We start from the raw sequence: 16,136 nt of genomic DNA, 5'->3' as shown, positions 1-16,136 counted from the left end.
CAAAAGTCGAGTTTTGAACTATATTTGATTTCTAATAGGGCACACCCTATCTTTTAGTACTTTTTTTTTTTGTTTCATTAAAGTGAATGCAAAATCAGGGCAGTGGAACCTCTTGCAATTCTGTATTCTTTGGTTGTATCAACAAATGATTATTTTTAATCCGCTGATCCCATGTGGCAACCTATGATAGGGGAATCCATGCTTGTCCAACAGAGGGACTGGGGACTACCCCAAACCCCAATGGTAGAGGCAATGGCAATCACTATACGCTTGAGGTTGTCTTATAATAATATAATGATGCTAGGTCGTATACAACAGTACTACAGTATGTCTTTATTTGTGGAAGATTGATGCCTGTCTCTCAGTAAGTCTGTTAAATAATAGTACAGTTGGCATGTTACCATTTGCAGAAATAATATAACGTCACATTTTTTAGCAGTTCATTTTCAAGTTGCTTTGTTTGAATTTGAATCCTCCAACAATAAGCTAAGTTCCATCCATTTATTTATGAATAAGATTATATTTGTGAACATACACGTAGAAGGATCAGGTTAACTGTATTTTCTAAATTGATTGCAGAAATTTATTTTGTAACTCCACAAATTTTTAACTTTATGATATGATGACTCATCTCATAATCACTATACAGATGTTGCACATCAACTCGTCTCGTTGATCTGCAAAAAACAAAGGGAAAAAAAATATTTGTAATTCTGCAGAATTTTCTAGGTGTTTTGGTTTTTTAAACCAAAAATATGTAAATAAATACATTCCATGTGTATAAAAAACATATTCATTTATATAGAAAAAAGATGCAATCAAATATTTACAGTATTATTGCATACACGATCAGACAACATAGCACTAGATCTGTATTTGTCAGACTCAAATAACAATGTTTGATTCGGATGAAATAGCATTATCCAACTTTGGTTTGTTTGATCAATTCTTTATTCCAATGTCTGTTTATTTTCTTTTCATTTCATTTAATGTTGCTGTAATATTAACTGTTTTTTTGAAGAGAGGCAACAAGGGACGACCTCACAAGAGCTTCTGTGTCATCCTTTTCCAATTTGCCATAATCATGCATCTACTTTGATTAGCTCTGTTTTCAGTTCATATGTTATTCATGTTTAATTATTCATTCTTTATTCATTCAAAATACTCAAACATAAAAAAACAAAATTTAACAAAAAGACAGTTTACCGTAGTAATAGTAGTAGTAGTATATACAATAGACACTAATACAGTAGTTGTAAACAGTGTTTGCTTACAATTGGTTGAAATATACATTGTATTGAATCATTGAATTAAAGACTGCAATGATTATAACATTAACAGGTCTGATTAAACATTATCTGGCAAACAACAATGTGATCAAGTATGCCTGTATAACACAACCTCAGTACCAGTAATAATTCTGTAACTGCATACAGTAGGATAGCTTTTCCACTGGCGTCTAAAAGTCTTCTCGGTGGTTTATTGCCATTAGAATTAAAGCCAAAGCGTAGGCCTAGTGCTCTTTGGTTTCCTGTTTTCTTTCTCAAGCAGCTCTGAAAAGGAAGTAGCTTGTAGTGTGTACATACAAGTCACTGCAGTGACCTTGGTAAAAAAGAATGGAAACTTTGGAAAATTTTTAACAGGTTGTTTTGATTTTGATGAGTTTATGTGGTAGTCTGGCAGAGCTGCATACCTGAGCTGCATACCTTCTGATCCCATGGTCTTGGGTCTCTTCAAACTTGAAGATTTTTTCCCTTAATATTCTCTTAATTAAGTTGATTATATTGGTTTACACTAGAGAATATAAATTAAATATCGTAGCAATTTTATGCAAAATAGCATTTGCGTAATTCTTGGAAATGTGTGTAATGATTTTCTCATGACTGTGGAACATGATCTGGTTTTGTAAACTGGTTTCAGTGTTGTGCATAAACTGGGTTCCAGTCCCTAAATTTGCCTTAATCAGTGAAAACTATTAAAAATAAATCCTTTTTGGCACCAATAGCATTCCATATTTAATATTTATTTGCATGGCATTTCATAGTATACTTTTCCTCGGATTCGAACTAATTCCCATCCAAATTCAACATCAACAAAAACAGATGCTGGTGGTGCTCTTTGAATCTAACACTTAAAAGTCCTAATAAATTAATTAGAGACTTGTGGCAAGTCTGTGTGGTGCCAAAATGTACCAGTTAAGGCCAACTCAGACAGCGTCAGCCGACTCAGCCCGACCCGATGTATCGTCGGGGACGGTCTTAAGCCCTCGTGAGAAATATTAAACATGTTTAATATTCTACGACGCGACTGCCACCGACGCACACAATCGCGTCTGCGTTTAACTCACACAGGCCCGAGGCGACAACAAATCGCGTCGGGCTGTGTCGTACGACACTGTCTGAGTTGGCCTTTAGTGTCCACTGCTGTCATTACACAATGTGTGATAGTGAAGTTTACTCTACCACACTGTACCACCACGGATGCCCTCTTGACTGACAAGCGGCCTATTAACTGTCTATTAAATGAATGCTTGAAGGGGAGTGTTAGCAATTACAATCAAGATGAATTGAAATTGGAAAAGATAATTATCAAAATGTAAATATTAATAGTACAATATTTAACTTTGACTTTAGTGAATCCTGTGTAATTGCTGGGGGAAAATTAAATGTCAAACTAATAATAGAACATACTGCAGGAGCATTGCCATGACCTTGGTAAATATAATAAATTATAATGTTTTATGGTGCTGCAGTGTTGTTATTTCAGTTTTTAGTTCTGTTGAAACTACCTGTAAATCTGTGTTGACCTAAATATTATGATCTATAAAATTCAAACCGAAACTACTATTATATATTACTTTCGTTAAAACAAGGTTAATTAAAACCCAAATAAATTTACTTAAAATTCAATATTAAGTATGAACAATTAAGGAATTCCTTGAATTAATAGACCCTAATAAACTAAACAAACTGAAAGTTTAACAGAATATTCTAGACCTATTTTAAAGACTCAAGGAACGAAAATCAGATGTAGGCCTACAGAATTTTGCAGTATAATCCTTTTAAATATTAATAGTTTTACTGTATGTGACTGGCTTTATTGTTGGTTTCTATTTAAAAAAAAAAAAACTGCATTTGACATTTTACCGTACCTCAGCCTCAGTTTGTTCTGATTTTGTTCAGCCTCAGTAAAATTTGTTCTTTTAAAAATAACTGTATTTAAGGGTTTGTATTTTTTTCATGCCCTATAGTTCAATTTTTTAAAACTCTGTCTCTATCATTGCAACAAGGATAGATCTTTATCGAACTATTTCTATGGACCCTGGATGTGTCTAGAGAACTGCAGACTTCACTAATATTTTCCCTTATGGGCAATGAATGCAGAGCTACATTCAGACTTGAGATAGGCCAGACAATCTTAATCTGGTTGGAAATTTAGCAATAAATTACCCTAGACTTGAACCTAGGAAAAGTTATGTGGAGAGGTCTTGTTGTGATCATTAGTATCCATGTTCATATTACTATAGTACAATGTTGCATGAATTTCCAGTTAATGCTTGGCGACTTGGCTGACTGACTGATTCAACAAGCATCAACACTTAGGTGTATTGCAGTTTGACATTAATAGGTGTACTAGTTCGGTAGCGCACAAAAATCCTATAAAAAATTACAGCATTTCTTTTATGTTTTGTGCACAGAACGTGGTAATCTTTGTTTGAACACGCGTTCGTGTCAAATTCTGAGTGATCTTTCTTGTTGCTGTCACACTGCATGGTAGGTATGATCAGGTTCCACATGTAATCGGTATAAACAGACATACATCCGATATTGATCACTATTTTGCAGCGTGTGTATTGTATCTTGTTTCTATTTACAGTATTTGATCGATGATGAACCCAGCATTTGAGCCATACTCAGGGAAGTAACCACGTGTAAGTTTGGACCAGGTTTCGCAAACCCAGAAATTTCAAATCCCAGACATTTCAGATTAATTTAATGTTTTCATGTTAACAAAACAAATCAATTTAATTCACATTTTGACAGTTTTGAGAGTGACAAATCAGGTTTCGAAATGTCCAGGTTCGAAATGTCTACCACAGAATATGAAATATCTGCCACACATGTAAGAGGCTTAGGACTTAATAATAATAATAATTATAATAATACACATTTTTAAAGCGCCTATCAAAGCAAACAAAACTGGCTTGTCACCAAGGAAATATGATTGTGGCTCATTTAGCTTGAAAATGTTGCATAGTGGGGACTTGATTAGTGCTAAGTTGAACTGGGTGGGGGGATGCAAATTAGTTCCATTAGAAGTGGGTTAAAATACTAAAAATGATCATTAAGTGTTCTTTGGAATAGAAATTTATTTCTGCATTCTAATTTTTTGCAACCCTAAGGCCGAAATCAGCCTACACCTCTAAAGTTTGCCATGGACTGTGTATACATGACCCTTAATTTCAATTTAAAAAGGTCAGTGATAGTCAATTCTGTACAGGAAATATTGGATGAAAGTGCATGAAACCATTCGTGTACTGGTACAGTACTAAGATAGAGAGCTTCGGACAACCACTTAAACCAATTTCCTGATAATATTTATTGATTGGTGTCTTAATGTTAAGGAAACTCCTGGAATATCCCACAAATAATGAAGGATAATAAATTGAAGTCTGTGGTTACACACCAGTTATACAGGTCACTGTCAAAGGGCAACTTTGGTCATGTATAAAATAAAATAATACAAAAAAAAAGAGGTACAAAATTACACTGTGTACAAATTACTACAAATTGTACCACTGTTGGTGCTGGATTGAATAAGTAGTTTAAGTTGTATCAAGACCATTGTTAAATAACATGCATCACGCGCAAGTACGCAATTATAAAACATCCAATCGGAAAAAGAGTTTCAGTCCTGTTCCTCTTCCCCCTGCTTTTTCAACTGTATTACATTTTATGAATGAAGTTTCGTGCAGTTGGAATTGGGACATCAAACATTGATTTGGTGATTCATTAAGATGTAACCTTTGATTTCCTGTACACAGCCATCTGCTGTGGTAATAGTGCAGTGATGGACATTTTTTGTCTAGCCATGTAAACTATCATTTAGAAAAAAAAAAAATTACTTATTGCCTGTGTTCCATCTCCAGCTTATTTCTGACACATAATTGATTGGAAATGAACAAACAGAAAAAAATGATTCAAAGATAAACATTCGCTGGCATACTAAATCATAATCATCTCCAAACACACCAAAATTTCCCCCACCCAGTTCTCAGGCAAATCTGATTATATTCAATTACTGCATTGTTTCAGTAATAGTAATAATGATAATATAATTTATTTGAAGATACATTTTATATATATTTATATTTGTAATGCAATTTGAATTTTGATGTACAGTAACTTTACTATATTTATTTATTTTTTAAATTTTTTTTATTTATTTGAGATTTATATTTGTAGTGCAATTTATATTTTGAGGTAATTTAATTGATGTTTTTGTATTTTTATACCATGATTTCCATATATTTGATGGAAAATAAAGTTTATCTTATTTTTATAATAGTGGCACACGTCAAATGAGGATGTACTCAAAAGAAACAACAAAAAATTCAAATTAACTAGACAATACAAATGATTGACCAAAAGTGAAAAAGTTAAAAGCAGTCAGAAACATAATTACAAGTAAAGCAATGATATACTCAAATTAACAGCCAAATTGTTTTCTTTATGTATCATGCAAACATAATGCAAGTCTGTGTTTTCTACTCCTTCCCCCTCCGCCGAATGATAAATAGGTGAATGCATGGCGCATTCTGTTAGGCCACTTAAACATGCTTTTCTCAAGGGAAAGTCTAGCGACAATACTTCGATCTATCGACAGGAAGCTATCGTTAACTCGATGACTTTTCTCAGGGAGCTTATTTTCCTTCCCTTCTTGCGGAACTGAATTACTTGTAGCCAATATCAGATATAATACATGGATTGGATTATTCACTTGTTGCTAGGTACCTTCTCGTTGAATACTGATCGTTTCTCCTTGTGGAGGATAGGATGGCCATTCATCCCCATTCATTGGTAGCTCCAGAAATTTGCCAAGAGTGGGATCAAGGACCTCCAATGTTCTGGAGTAACTCTGGTGGGAGGGACACAGGGGCGGATCCAGGATTTGAAAGAGGGGGGTTCAAAATGTTTCCAAAAACACCCAAAAAGAAAGGGGGGTCCTCCTCCAGGAAAATGTTGATAGATGGCCAGAAATTAGCTTCTGAAGAGTATTTTAATGACCTTTAATTTCTTCAAAATTCAAGATTTTCCCCCTCTTTAAAAAATTCAGGTAATTTTATCTAATTCTTTAGGCCAATACGTAGAGAGAAAAAAAAAATCATAGACATAGGCAATATATTATTATATTCCAACAATATTGAGTATTTGGATATGAAGCCTTCCTTCCATGGATCGATGAACCGATAGGCCTGAAGAACACACTTTTGTACATAATACGACGTCGAACCAAAAACAATGTGTATAATTTTATTTAATTGAAGGCTAGTTGGGCTAAGCCTAGTTTGTCTGATCTGCCAACCCACCAACCTATGACTAGATAGGTTAGCAAGCTTTTTGTAAGCCAGGACCCAGAAGTATTTTATTATGTTTCTTCACAGATGGGGGTTCGTAAGTGCAGTCACAATAATTTCGGTTGGATTGGCCCAACAGCATCAAGGGATGTTTGACTGCAGGGAGTCCATGCATGTCTGATGGTCGTTTTACCCCCTGACTCCCCACTGGCCCTATCACTGTCCTCAACTCTTCCAAGTTTTCTGTCCTCTCTTCAATACGGTAATTGCTTGGTTGTTTTTAATATTAATTTTGATCAGTCACTTTAACATCTACGGTAGTTTATTTTGTGAATACATTCATTCATTCTTTATTCAGCCAATGAAATAACATACAATACAATGAAAGGAAATTAAAAAAAAATATTTAACCTAAGTTGGCTAGGATTAACTATAGTATAAAAAACACTCTGGCTCTCAGGCCCGTTAGTCCGGTCTTAGGATTTTTAATATAGATATATACAGAAAATGATTAAATTAAACAATAATGTAAATAAAATCTATTGAAAAGCAAAGCATATAACATAAAGTAATATAAATAAAGTGATATTAAAGCATGAAAATAAACAAATACAAATTAAAGTAAATCAAAACTTCATTTTAAAAAGGCAAGGCAGTTTAGAGGGATGTATATTATTCAATGCTAAATAATTACCATTACAGAACAATTTGAAAATTAGAGAATGAGAAACAAAAAAGATAACCAAACATTAACCTACAGGTATAAAGAAAAATAAGGGCGGGCATATCCAATTTCAGCTGTAAATGTATACTTAGAATTATGGTCCTATGCCAATATTGTTTTTAATACAGTATATAATTAAGCTTGAAAATGGGTAATTTCAGGAGAGAGGGGGAGAGAGAAAGATTTACTTACATAAATTAAATACAATTTTTTGTTCCATGAATTTATCATTCACTGGTATCTCCAGTGCATAGATAATAATGATCTGTAATAATTATTAATGTTATAAAATTATATAATTATATTATAAAAACAAAAAAAATATTAATTATGTTACTAATAATAGGCCTAGTATGAATCTGTTTAATAAATCAGTGAAATTAATTTATGTACTGTATATTTTTTCTGTTGCAAAACCTAAGCTTGAAATTTACATTTTGACACAAAACATATTGATGTACAAAACACAAATTGATATTGTTAATGTTAACATTTTCAGACTTACTGTCCCTAATTCCGAAATTGATAGCAAATAATATACAGTACACAATATACAATATTTTGATGGAGTTAACAATTGCCTTATTAACATACGGCAATTTATGCTAATTATCGCTGTGTTAATGGCTTAGAACCTGCGATGATTCATCTCTCGACTCAACACATAACTTTTCCCTTGATGTTTTGTGTTAAATTAATGGCCATATGTTTTATGGTTATATTTAATCAATAATTTTTATTTCTTAATTTGAATATTAATTCAAAAAAACTCTAACATTGTTATTTTTAATGGAAGATATTGAGAACTATTAATACATGTATTATAATACTAATAATATGATCAAAATAATTGAGTTAATATAATCTTATTAGAAATAGATTATAATTATGATTATTATTGTTGTTATTTATTATGACTACAGTTTTACTTGTCATTGTTAATTTGACTTTTTTGTTTAAAAAGTGGTTTAAAAGGCAATGCAATCTATCTATAATTAAATTCTTACTGAATTTTGATTCCTTAGAGATTATGTTTAATAATAAATAACTTGTCAGTAACTAGAAAGTATATTATTAATGTTCATGTTATTGTTATGTTGTATTTTAACATCAAACTGTTTATTATTGTAAAGTTTATTACCATAGTATTATTACATGTACTTTTGAGTGTTTTCATTACTTTATTCTAGTTTTATCACTTTATTTGTACAAAATGGAATTTCTGAGTCACTTTTCTTTTCTCTGTATTGCTAATGTCTTAGGTTTTAATCCAATTTTTAGGCATTTGTGCTTAATATTAATTAATCTAATTACATTAAACCAGTGTTTATTTACCAAAGGCAACTTTGTTCTTTTTAGATAAGATATCTGTTTCCTTAGAGCTAAAAGCTTAATCCCTTTATTTATAGTACTGTATATTTTGTGTTTGAGCCTCAGCCCACATGGGATAAAGTAAAAATAAATAAATTTTTTATAAAACCGTATATAAATCTTTAAGGCAAGGATGCTTAAACACTTTTCTGAATGACAGTCTTCCATGTGTTGGTTCTCCATGTAGCTTTTTGCATAATTACTTTTTAAAAGGCCTGTGTTTGTGATGTCATTATATGTAAAAGTCTACAACTGTTAGATCAAGTTCCATGCATTGGTTCATCCTTCCCCTCCCCACCCCAATGCCAAAAAAACAAAGGACTCTAGTAAATACCGTTCTAGGTACCGTATGTGCCTAGATTGACAGATAATTTTCACTCAGATAAAGTTCACACTCACGTGCATTGATCACTTAACAAATAGTATGTGCAGCAGTTGCACGGAGAACACAATGTGGTGTAATTAATTTCTGTAAACGTGCTATTGATTCCATGTGTAAATAGCATCCTAGCGGTATCTCAGGTCTTCTCGGGTTTCTTTAATTGTTAATAACATTTGAAATAATAATATTAATTCCAGTCATTGGGTGATGCTGTTCAAATTCCTCATTATGAATTGTTTAGTGGAATAATTAATTTGATCTCAGAATTTGGCAGTTAGTTTTAGTGTGAACTTTAGGAAAGTAATTTTATTCCTTTGATAATTACACTGACAAGACAAAAAGGGCCTAATTTTTTTTTTATCTATTCGGTTATTTATTAGCGCCTTTCTTTGCACATATGAAGTGCTTCTGTCCCCGGTCATTAAGTCCATTTGCTTAAGTGTTGATGCTGTAATTAGCACAGGAGCAAGCACCACACCAGATACCCATTTATACTCCTGGGTGGAGAGAAGCAATGCAGACAATAAAGTGCCTTGGTAAAGGACTCAAGCGAAATAAATAGAGGGATTGAAACCTTGACTTCAATGTTGGAATCCAAATGGATCAGCTTCGCCAAACCACTTCTACATTTTAAGTCTACTTATGTAGCGTACTGTAGTGGGCTTTAAGACAATTTAATTTACTTAAATTGTCTTAAGTAATAATATACAGTAATACTGTATACCATTTTAATCTTCAAACCATTTGGGGCCCCGGCTACACTGGTCCACTCTCAGTAGCCCTCATCATGCTGTATTGATTCTACACCAATGAGGATGATAATGTTGGCAAAGACATTAGCAATACTTGTAAGATCCTTAGATTTTAAAACTTATAATCCACCTGTTAAAATGAGACCAATAGAGGGATTTAGCGATGGGCGTCATGTGAGCTAACTTGGGTGTTGGATATAAACAATCCACTGACACAGCGGTGTTTTACATGGAAATTTCTATAGCAGCTGTCCCTTGTTTATTGCTGTATAGACCATCATAATTCCCAGTAAACATACCAAATTGATCGGAAATTAAACTTAAGAATTTTGCCTTAATCTTTTGCTAATGCTGTAAAGGATACTGGCCGCAAACATTGAGATTTTTCGACAAATGTTAGGCCTAGGCCCCTGCAAATCTACGGCATGGTATAGGTGTGCATGATGGTCTTCGACCCGCGAACTACGCTGCGATGTTAGGGCCAGCTAAGGTTTATGAAGGACCATTTAAATTTCAAAGCATACAATGCAAGAATGCTAATAAGTAAATAAACACTATTTTAAACAATCATATTGCCTTTCCTAGCCATTTACGTCTCACGTTAACAGACGTCTCACGTTAACAGGTTTTTCATGTACACCCAAGCATGGAGACCCAAGTTAGGTCACATGACCGTCTGTAAACAGTCATCGCTAAATCCATCTATTGGCATTGAAATACCAGCGACAATAATCATCACAGGCCCGTAGCCAGGTTCTTCCAAGGGGGGGTTTTCTAGGCGTGAGGTCCACAGTCAAAGCCCCCGTGGGGTCGGCGAAATCCCAAAATCAAGAGGATTTTTTGTGCTGTATGGGTCTATAAATAATGCTATAAAAGCAGATATGTTTGAAAATGCCTGTGTCTGGGTGGGCCTGCAGTGACACTTTTTTTTTTATAAGAACAGGTAAAATTTTGCCCAGGCTCAGTGTTCTTATTTTTTGTCCGATTTCAGGCTCAAAATGTTCTTATTTTGTTCTTATTTTACACAATTTTCAAACATAGAAAATTATTATTGTACAGCAGTATACACTGTAGGTGAAAGGGAGGTGAAAGGGGCCCTGCAAAAAATTACCCCTGAATGAAAGGCCCCACAAAAATAGCCCCGGTTAAAAAATGGCCCAAAATGGGAGGTACTGTAGGTACACCTCCTGTACTGTATTATAGAGGTTATTGCATAGTAACACCTATTGCACACAAGGTACAGATATAATTTTTTGTTTTTCTAGTTTGACATTCTACCTCAGCCTCAATTTGTTCTTACTTTGTTCTTAATTTTTAAGCAATTTCAGCCTCAGTGTTCTTATAAAATGTGTTATTATAAAAAAAAAAAGTGTAGTTGGGGTTGGAGGACTTATTTGGGAAATTTAAAGAGGGGTTTTCGCCAGAAAAGGGAACCCCCCCCCCCCAACCGGATACGGGCCTGCATCCAAACTATTAAGAATAATACAAATTAAATGTAAACAGATTATTAACTTGTATAAGCATTCTGGCACCAGAGTTCAACCTTGACTGAATGTTTTGTTTTACGTCCTAGACCGTAAGAGCTTTCAGCTTACATATTTTGAATACAATTGCATATTTTATTTCATTTTTTATGTATTTGTTACTAGTGTCATTGAGGCTTGTGACGCAGTTGCTTAAAAACGTTATTTCAAAATATAATAATTTTAGATTGAAGCAAAATTGTGTAAATTACAACATCAATTATGTTTCTAGGCTAATATATTCGGTGCTATATGGTATTGTTATTTATTAACACACAATCAGCAAATAGCAATAGAATAATAATACAATAAATATTAGCTTGTGATTTTAGTATTTAAAATTATGCAACGGTTTATACATTATTAATATTTTTATGATGTGTTTATGTCATGTGATACCTTATATACAGGTTAAACCCATGATGTTACTCTGGAAATCTCATCATCATGACATATTATACATCCTTCTGTACCTGTCTCTTATACACATCTAGATGTGTATAAGAGACAGATCCTTGTGAGGCCCAATATGGAGAAAGGCGCAATATTGGTCATTTTGGGGTTTGTCACTGATATCTCTTGAGTTAAGACATAGGCATTTTTTGATTTTTTTCCAAAAAACCAAGCTATGTTGATGAATCAGATATAGCAGTTAAGAGAGTAGACATGTATATTTGATATAGAAATATCAGATATAGCTGCTGAGAGAGTAGACATACTGTAGTGTATGTATATCTGATATAGAAATGTTTGTATCAGATATCAGTATATATCACTATATCTGATATAGAAGTGTAAGTATCAGATATCAGTAAATATCAGTATATCTTTTATAGAAATGTATGTATCAGATATCAGTAAATATCAGTATATCTGATATAAAAATGTATGTATCAGATATCAGTATATCTGATATAGAAATGTATGCATCAGATATCAGTAAACATCAGTATATCTGATATAGAAATGTATGTATGTATCAGATATCAGTAAATATCAGTATATCTGATACAGAAATGTATGTATCAGATATAACTAAATATCAGTGTATGTATCAGATATCAGTTAAATTATATATTCAATAGACATATCACTTTATATCAGTTACATGAAAGATACTGCAAAGCATATATCAGTAAAAGTGCTATATCATTAAAAATCAGTGCTATAATGTAGATATTAATTGCTACAACCAGCTACATCAGACTAATATCAATATCAATAAGTAGCATAATTATGATGTAATCTGCTATAGCCAATAATAGTGATATATTTCGATATTTGATTGCTTTACTAATGCTAGCTTAAGTTTTTTGAGCTATAGCTAATGAATAGCTATACCCCTGCTTTTATTGATATTATGTTGATATGACCAATATTGCGCCTGTGTGCCAATATGTGGGCGTCTCTCCCAGGGGCAGATTAAGGGAGGGGCCCCTGGTTTTGCCACTGCTGTTTATTTTTTAACAGAAATGGCATACACCTTTTTTTCTAAGAACACATTTTATAAGAACACTGAGGCTGAAATCGCTCAAAAATAAAACAAATGATAACAAATTGAGGCTGAGGTAAAATGTCAGATGGGGTTTTTATTTTAAAATAGAAAAAAAAAACCAACATATCTTTTTCTCTTTTCAAAAATGCTGGATCTCTTTCTCCCAAACATTCTTGAAAATTTTCTATTTCCAGTAAATCTTTCCTTAAAATGAATGCATGATTATATGAGTGAATTAATGAACAAAAATCCTCATAGATATATAAATAGTAATCTTTCTTTATTCTGGATACTCAGTCAGTATTAGTACACTGTTTTTCCTGAGGTCCAGGGTATGATCTTAAACTACATTATACAAAAACAAAATTGAAAAAAAAAATGATGGAGGAAGGACAAATATTATCACATCAAAAGGCACAAATTAATGAATATCTGAAAGTTGTTCAAAAGCAAATAACTTAAGCCAGGCTCCGGAGGAAAAAATGTTGATATGTTGTACAACTGATCTTTCTAAGACGCAAAAAGCGTATTTGACGAAAAGCTCAGAAGCGAACCCCTTTTCTCCACCTTTTTCCCCCCAGTTTTTAAACATTAAAAAATCTGTATCTCATTAACCACTCCCAGGTTTTTCGTCAATCTTGGAAAAAAACAGTTGTACAACTTATGAAAATATTGTTTTCCTTCAGAGCTTGGCTTTAAGCTGCAGACAGACTTTGTACTGGTATAATTATGATCCTATGGGCACAACACCTGATAGTATATGTTTTTATATAAAGGAGTAAAATCACATGGTTCAAATTATGTCTCATGACTGTTTGTTAGTCTCTATTTTAATGTACTTTACAGCGCTTTTTAGGTGCCTAATAGGGTAAATGCAGGTCTGAGGGAAATGTACTATTGGCCTGTAACTGCTTATCACTGACCAACCTTGTGATAGGAAGGAGACTGTGATATCTAATAATTGTTTGTGTGGGAATACTGTAATCACTTTCAGTATTTTGAACTTATCAGAAAATAATTTACTTTTTCTCCTTGATATGAGGTAAAAATTGCTGAATGACACTGAATCTGGCATAGGAAGGTCACTGGTTGTCTAAATCTCCTTGACTTTGATTTAGGAACACTCACAGACCTTGCTGTTGAATAGCTTTTATTCAAACAGGTCAATGCTCTAAAACAAATTTTCCAGTATTTTGCTTATGAGTTAACATTCCTTTTGTGAAGAGCCCATGAAATCTGGTAGCATTTGCTGGTGGTCTACCATTAATTTTATTCACAATTGTTCCTGGATGAATTGGCTTAAAAGTCAATTATCAATTGGTCAGTCAAGGTTCCTAGATTGGTGTGGGCGTAATTAAAGAGTGGAAAGAGTTTTACCATTGTCCACAGTTTCTTAATTTTAGAGTGGTTCTCATGCCCTAAACACCAGATCCCATATAGGATCTGTGCTTAAACAAATCCTTTTCAGTCTACCAAATTGAGAAAAAAAAATCATCCTTCTGTACTAATGTAAACATCCTGTATCCTGTGCATCATTTCATTGGTTGCAATGTATAGCAATGCAATTAGAATGTCTTGTTATTTGCAGTATTGTTGCAACTTAACGTCAAGCAATGGATTGATAGGGGTCAACGGACGGGACTCCCCTGTTTTGCGCATAAAAGTGAAAGACCTTCCTAACATGTATTTGAAAAGTGTCATTCACGCTTTCTAACTGTGTAAGTCCTTGGCGATGTTTAATGAGAAAGCAATTAAACCCAAAGCAAAAAAAAATAAAACATAATCATCAATGAGACTGATAAATAATAATAATGAACATAGTGAACATATTTCGTAGTGCTTAATTATTACCCACAGAATGCTTATTGTATGGATGGATGTAATAAACTATTTTTTTTCTTGGTGAAGATTTAAATGTCTTTAAAGTCAGGCACTGGAGGAAAACATTTTTTTGATATGTTGTAGAACTGATTTTTCTAAGACAAAAACTGGGGAACGGTGAATGAGATACAGATTTTTTAATATTTAAACCATTCCCCAGTTTTTCGTCAAACAACTTTTTTCTGTCTTAGAAAAATCAGTTCTACAACATATCAAAAAATTTTTTTCCTCCGGAGCCTGACTTTAAAGTGGTAAAATTTCTTGCTTAGTCTATTCGATTCTATAAAATTTGGGGCAGCCGAGATAAAAGATTGTTTTCCTCATTTTCAATAAGCCTGATTCAGCTAAAATGTTTGAAAATGGAAAGACAGCCTTAGTGAAGATATAAATGTCTTGAAGGTGTTAAGGTATTTTTTTTTCTCGTAATCAATTCCATAATATTGGAGCAGCAGCGATAAACAAATTGTACCCCACCAGGTTTTCTGGTTCAGCTAAATAGAATTGTTGAATATAAAGTTATTCACAATGAGTGAAATAATTGTGAAATGTAGGACAATGTAAAAGACCCACCAGAGGGATATAAAGAAAAGTGAAAGTAAGCCCTAATCACAATGGTGCAAAGTCACAATGGTGCATGGCGGCTTACGATTACTTTTTTTTTCTAAGACAATTCTTAAAGATATAATGCTATGTTGTAAGCAGTTAAGCATAGACAACAATTTGTTTTCCCGTTTCCATGGAGCAAAAGTTTCATTTTGTATTACACTTTTTTTTCATAAGAACACTGAGGCTGAAATTGCTTAAAAATTAAGAACAAAATAAGAAAATTTGAGGCTGAGGTAATATGTAAAATGAGGTTTTTATTTCTTATTAAGTAGAAAAACCATAGCATGATGTATGATATATAAAGGTTAGTTTAGTGCAATAAAATAGATTTCAAAAAATTTGACATTCCAACATGTTTTGGCCATTTTCTCTGAAACAGAATTTGCTAAGTGCAATAAAATAGATTTCAAAAAATTTGACATTCCAACATGTTTTGGCCATTTTCTCTGAAACAGAATTTGCTACGACTGACTGGTTTGGCTTGTCTTTGCCACGTACTGTATTTTCTTATTTTTGAAGATTTCAGGGGAGCGTTTCATTTTTTCGCAGGTGGCCAAAAATAAAATTTTATTTTTATTCAAAATCAGAATTATTGGAGGTTGGCGGGTTCGCTAAACAAGGTATCAAAAAGTCTCACCTATGATAAATACAGTATTCAAGGGATAGGAAAGCCCAAGAAAAGAAGGAAATCACTGTAACCATGAAAAACTTCATCATACTCAAAAAAATTAAACATTCCAAATTATCTAATCAGGGAATTTTAAAAAGTGGAAGTGGTTGGCGCAGTGGTTGCGTTTCGGTCTCTCAACCTCGAGGTCGGGGGGT

General features: G+C 33.2%; 1 protein-coding gene and 1 long non-coding RNA gene across 3 annotated transcripts in view; one reads left to right on the top strand and one right to left on the bottom strand.

The window, feature by feature from the left end:
• The window catches only part of LOC117101250, a 52,623-nt gene that overhangs the window by 2,084 nt on the left and 34,403 nt on the right, over positions 1-16,136 (top strand). The gene's annotated exons all lie outside the window — the stretch shown is intronic.
• LOC117101253 overlaps positions 318-16,136 on the bottom strand; it is a 21,198-nt gene continuing 5,379 nt past the window's right edge. The window contains exons 1-2 of one of the 2 annotated variants that reach the window (XR_004444257.1): positions 1,207-1,528; positions 318-677 (exon numbers count right to left, since the gene is read on the bottom strand). This is a non-coding gene — a long non-coding RNA (uncharacterized LOC117101253). Of the gene's footprint in view, positions 678-1,206; positions 1,529-16,136 lie in introns of those variants that run through there. The other variant, XR_004444258.1, reaches the window with a different exon arrangement.

Source organism: Anneissia japonica, unplaced genomic scaffold, assembly GCF_011630105.1.
Source record: "Anneissia japonica isolate Jap-2015-1 unplaced genomic scaffold, ASM1163010v1 scaffold1859_len985614_cov190, whole genome shotgun sequence".
Lineage (NCBI taxonomy): Eukaryota > Metazoa > Echinodermata > Crinoidea > Comatulida > Comatulidae > Anneissia > Anneissia japonica.
This window is presented reverse-complemented; position numbering and strand designations above follow the sequence as displayed.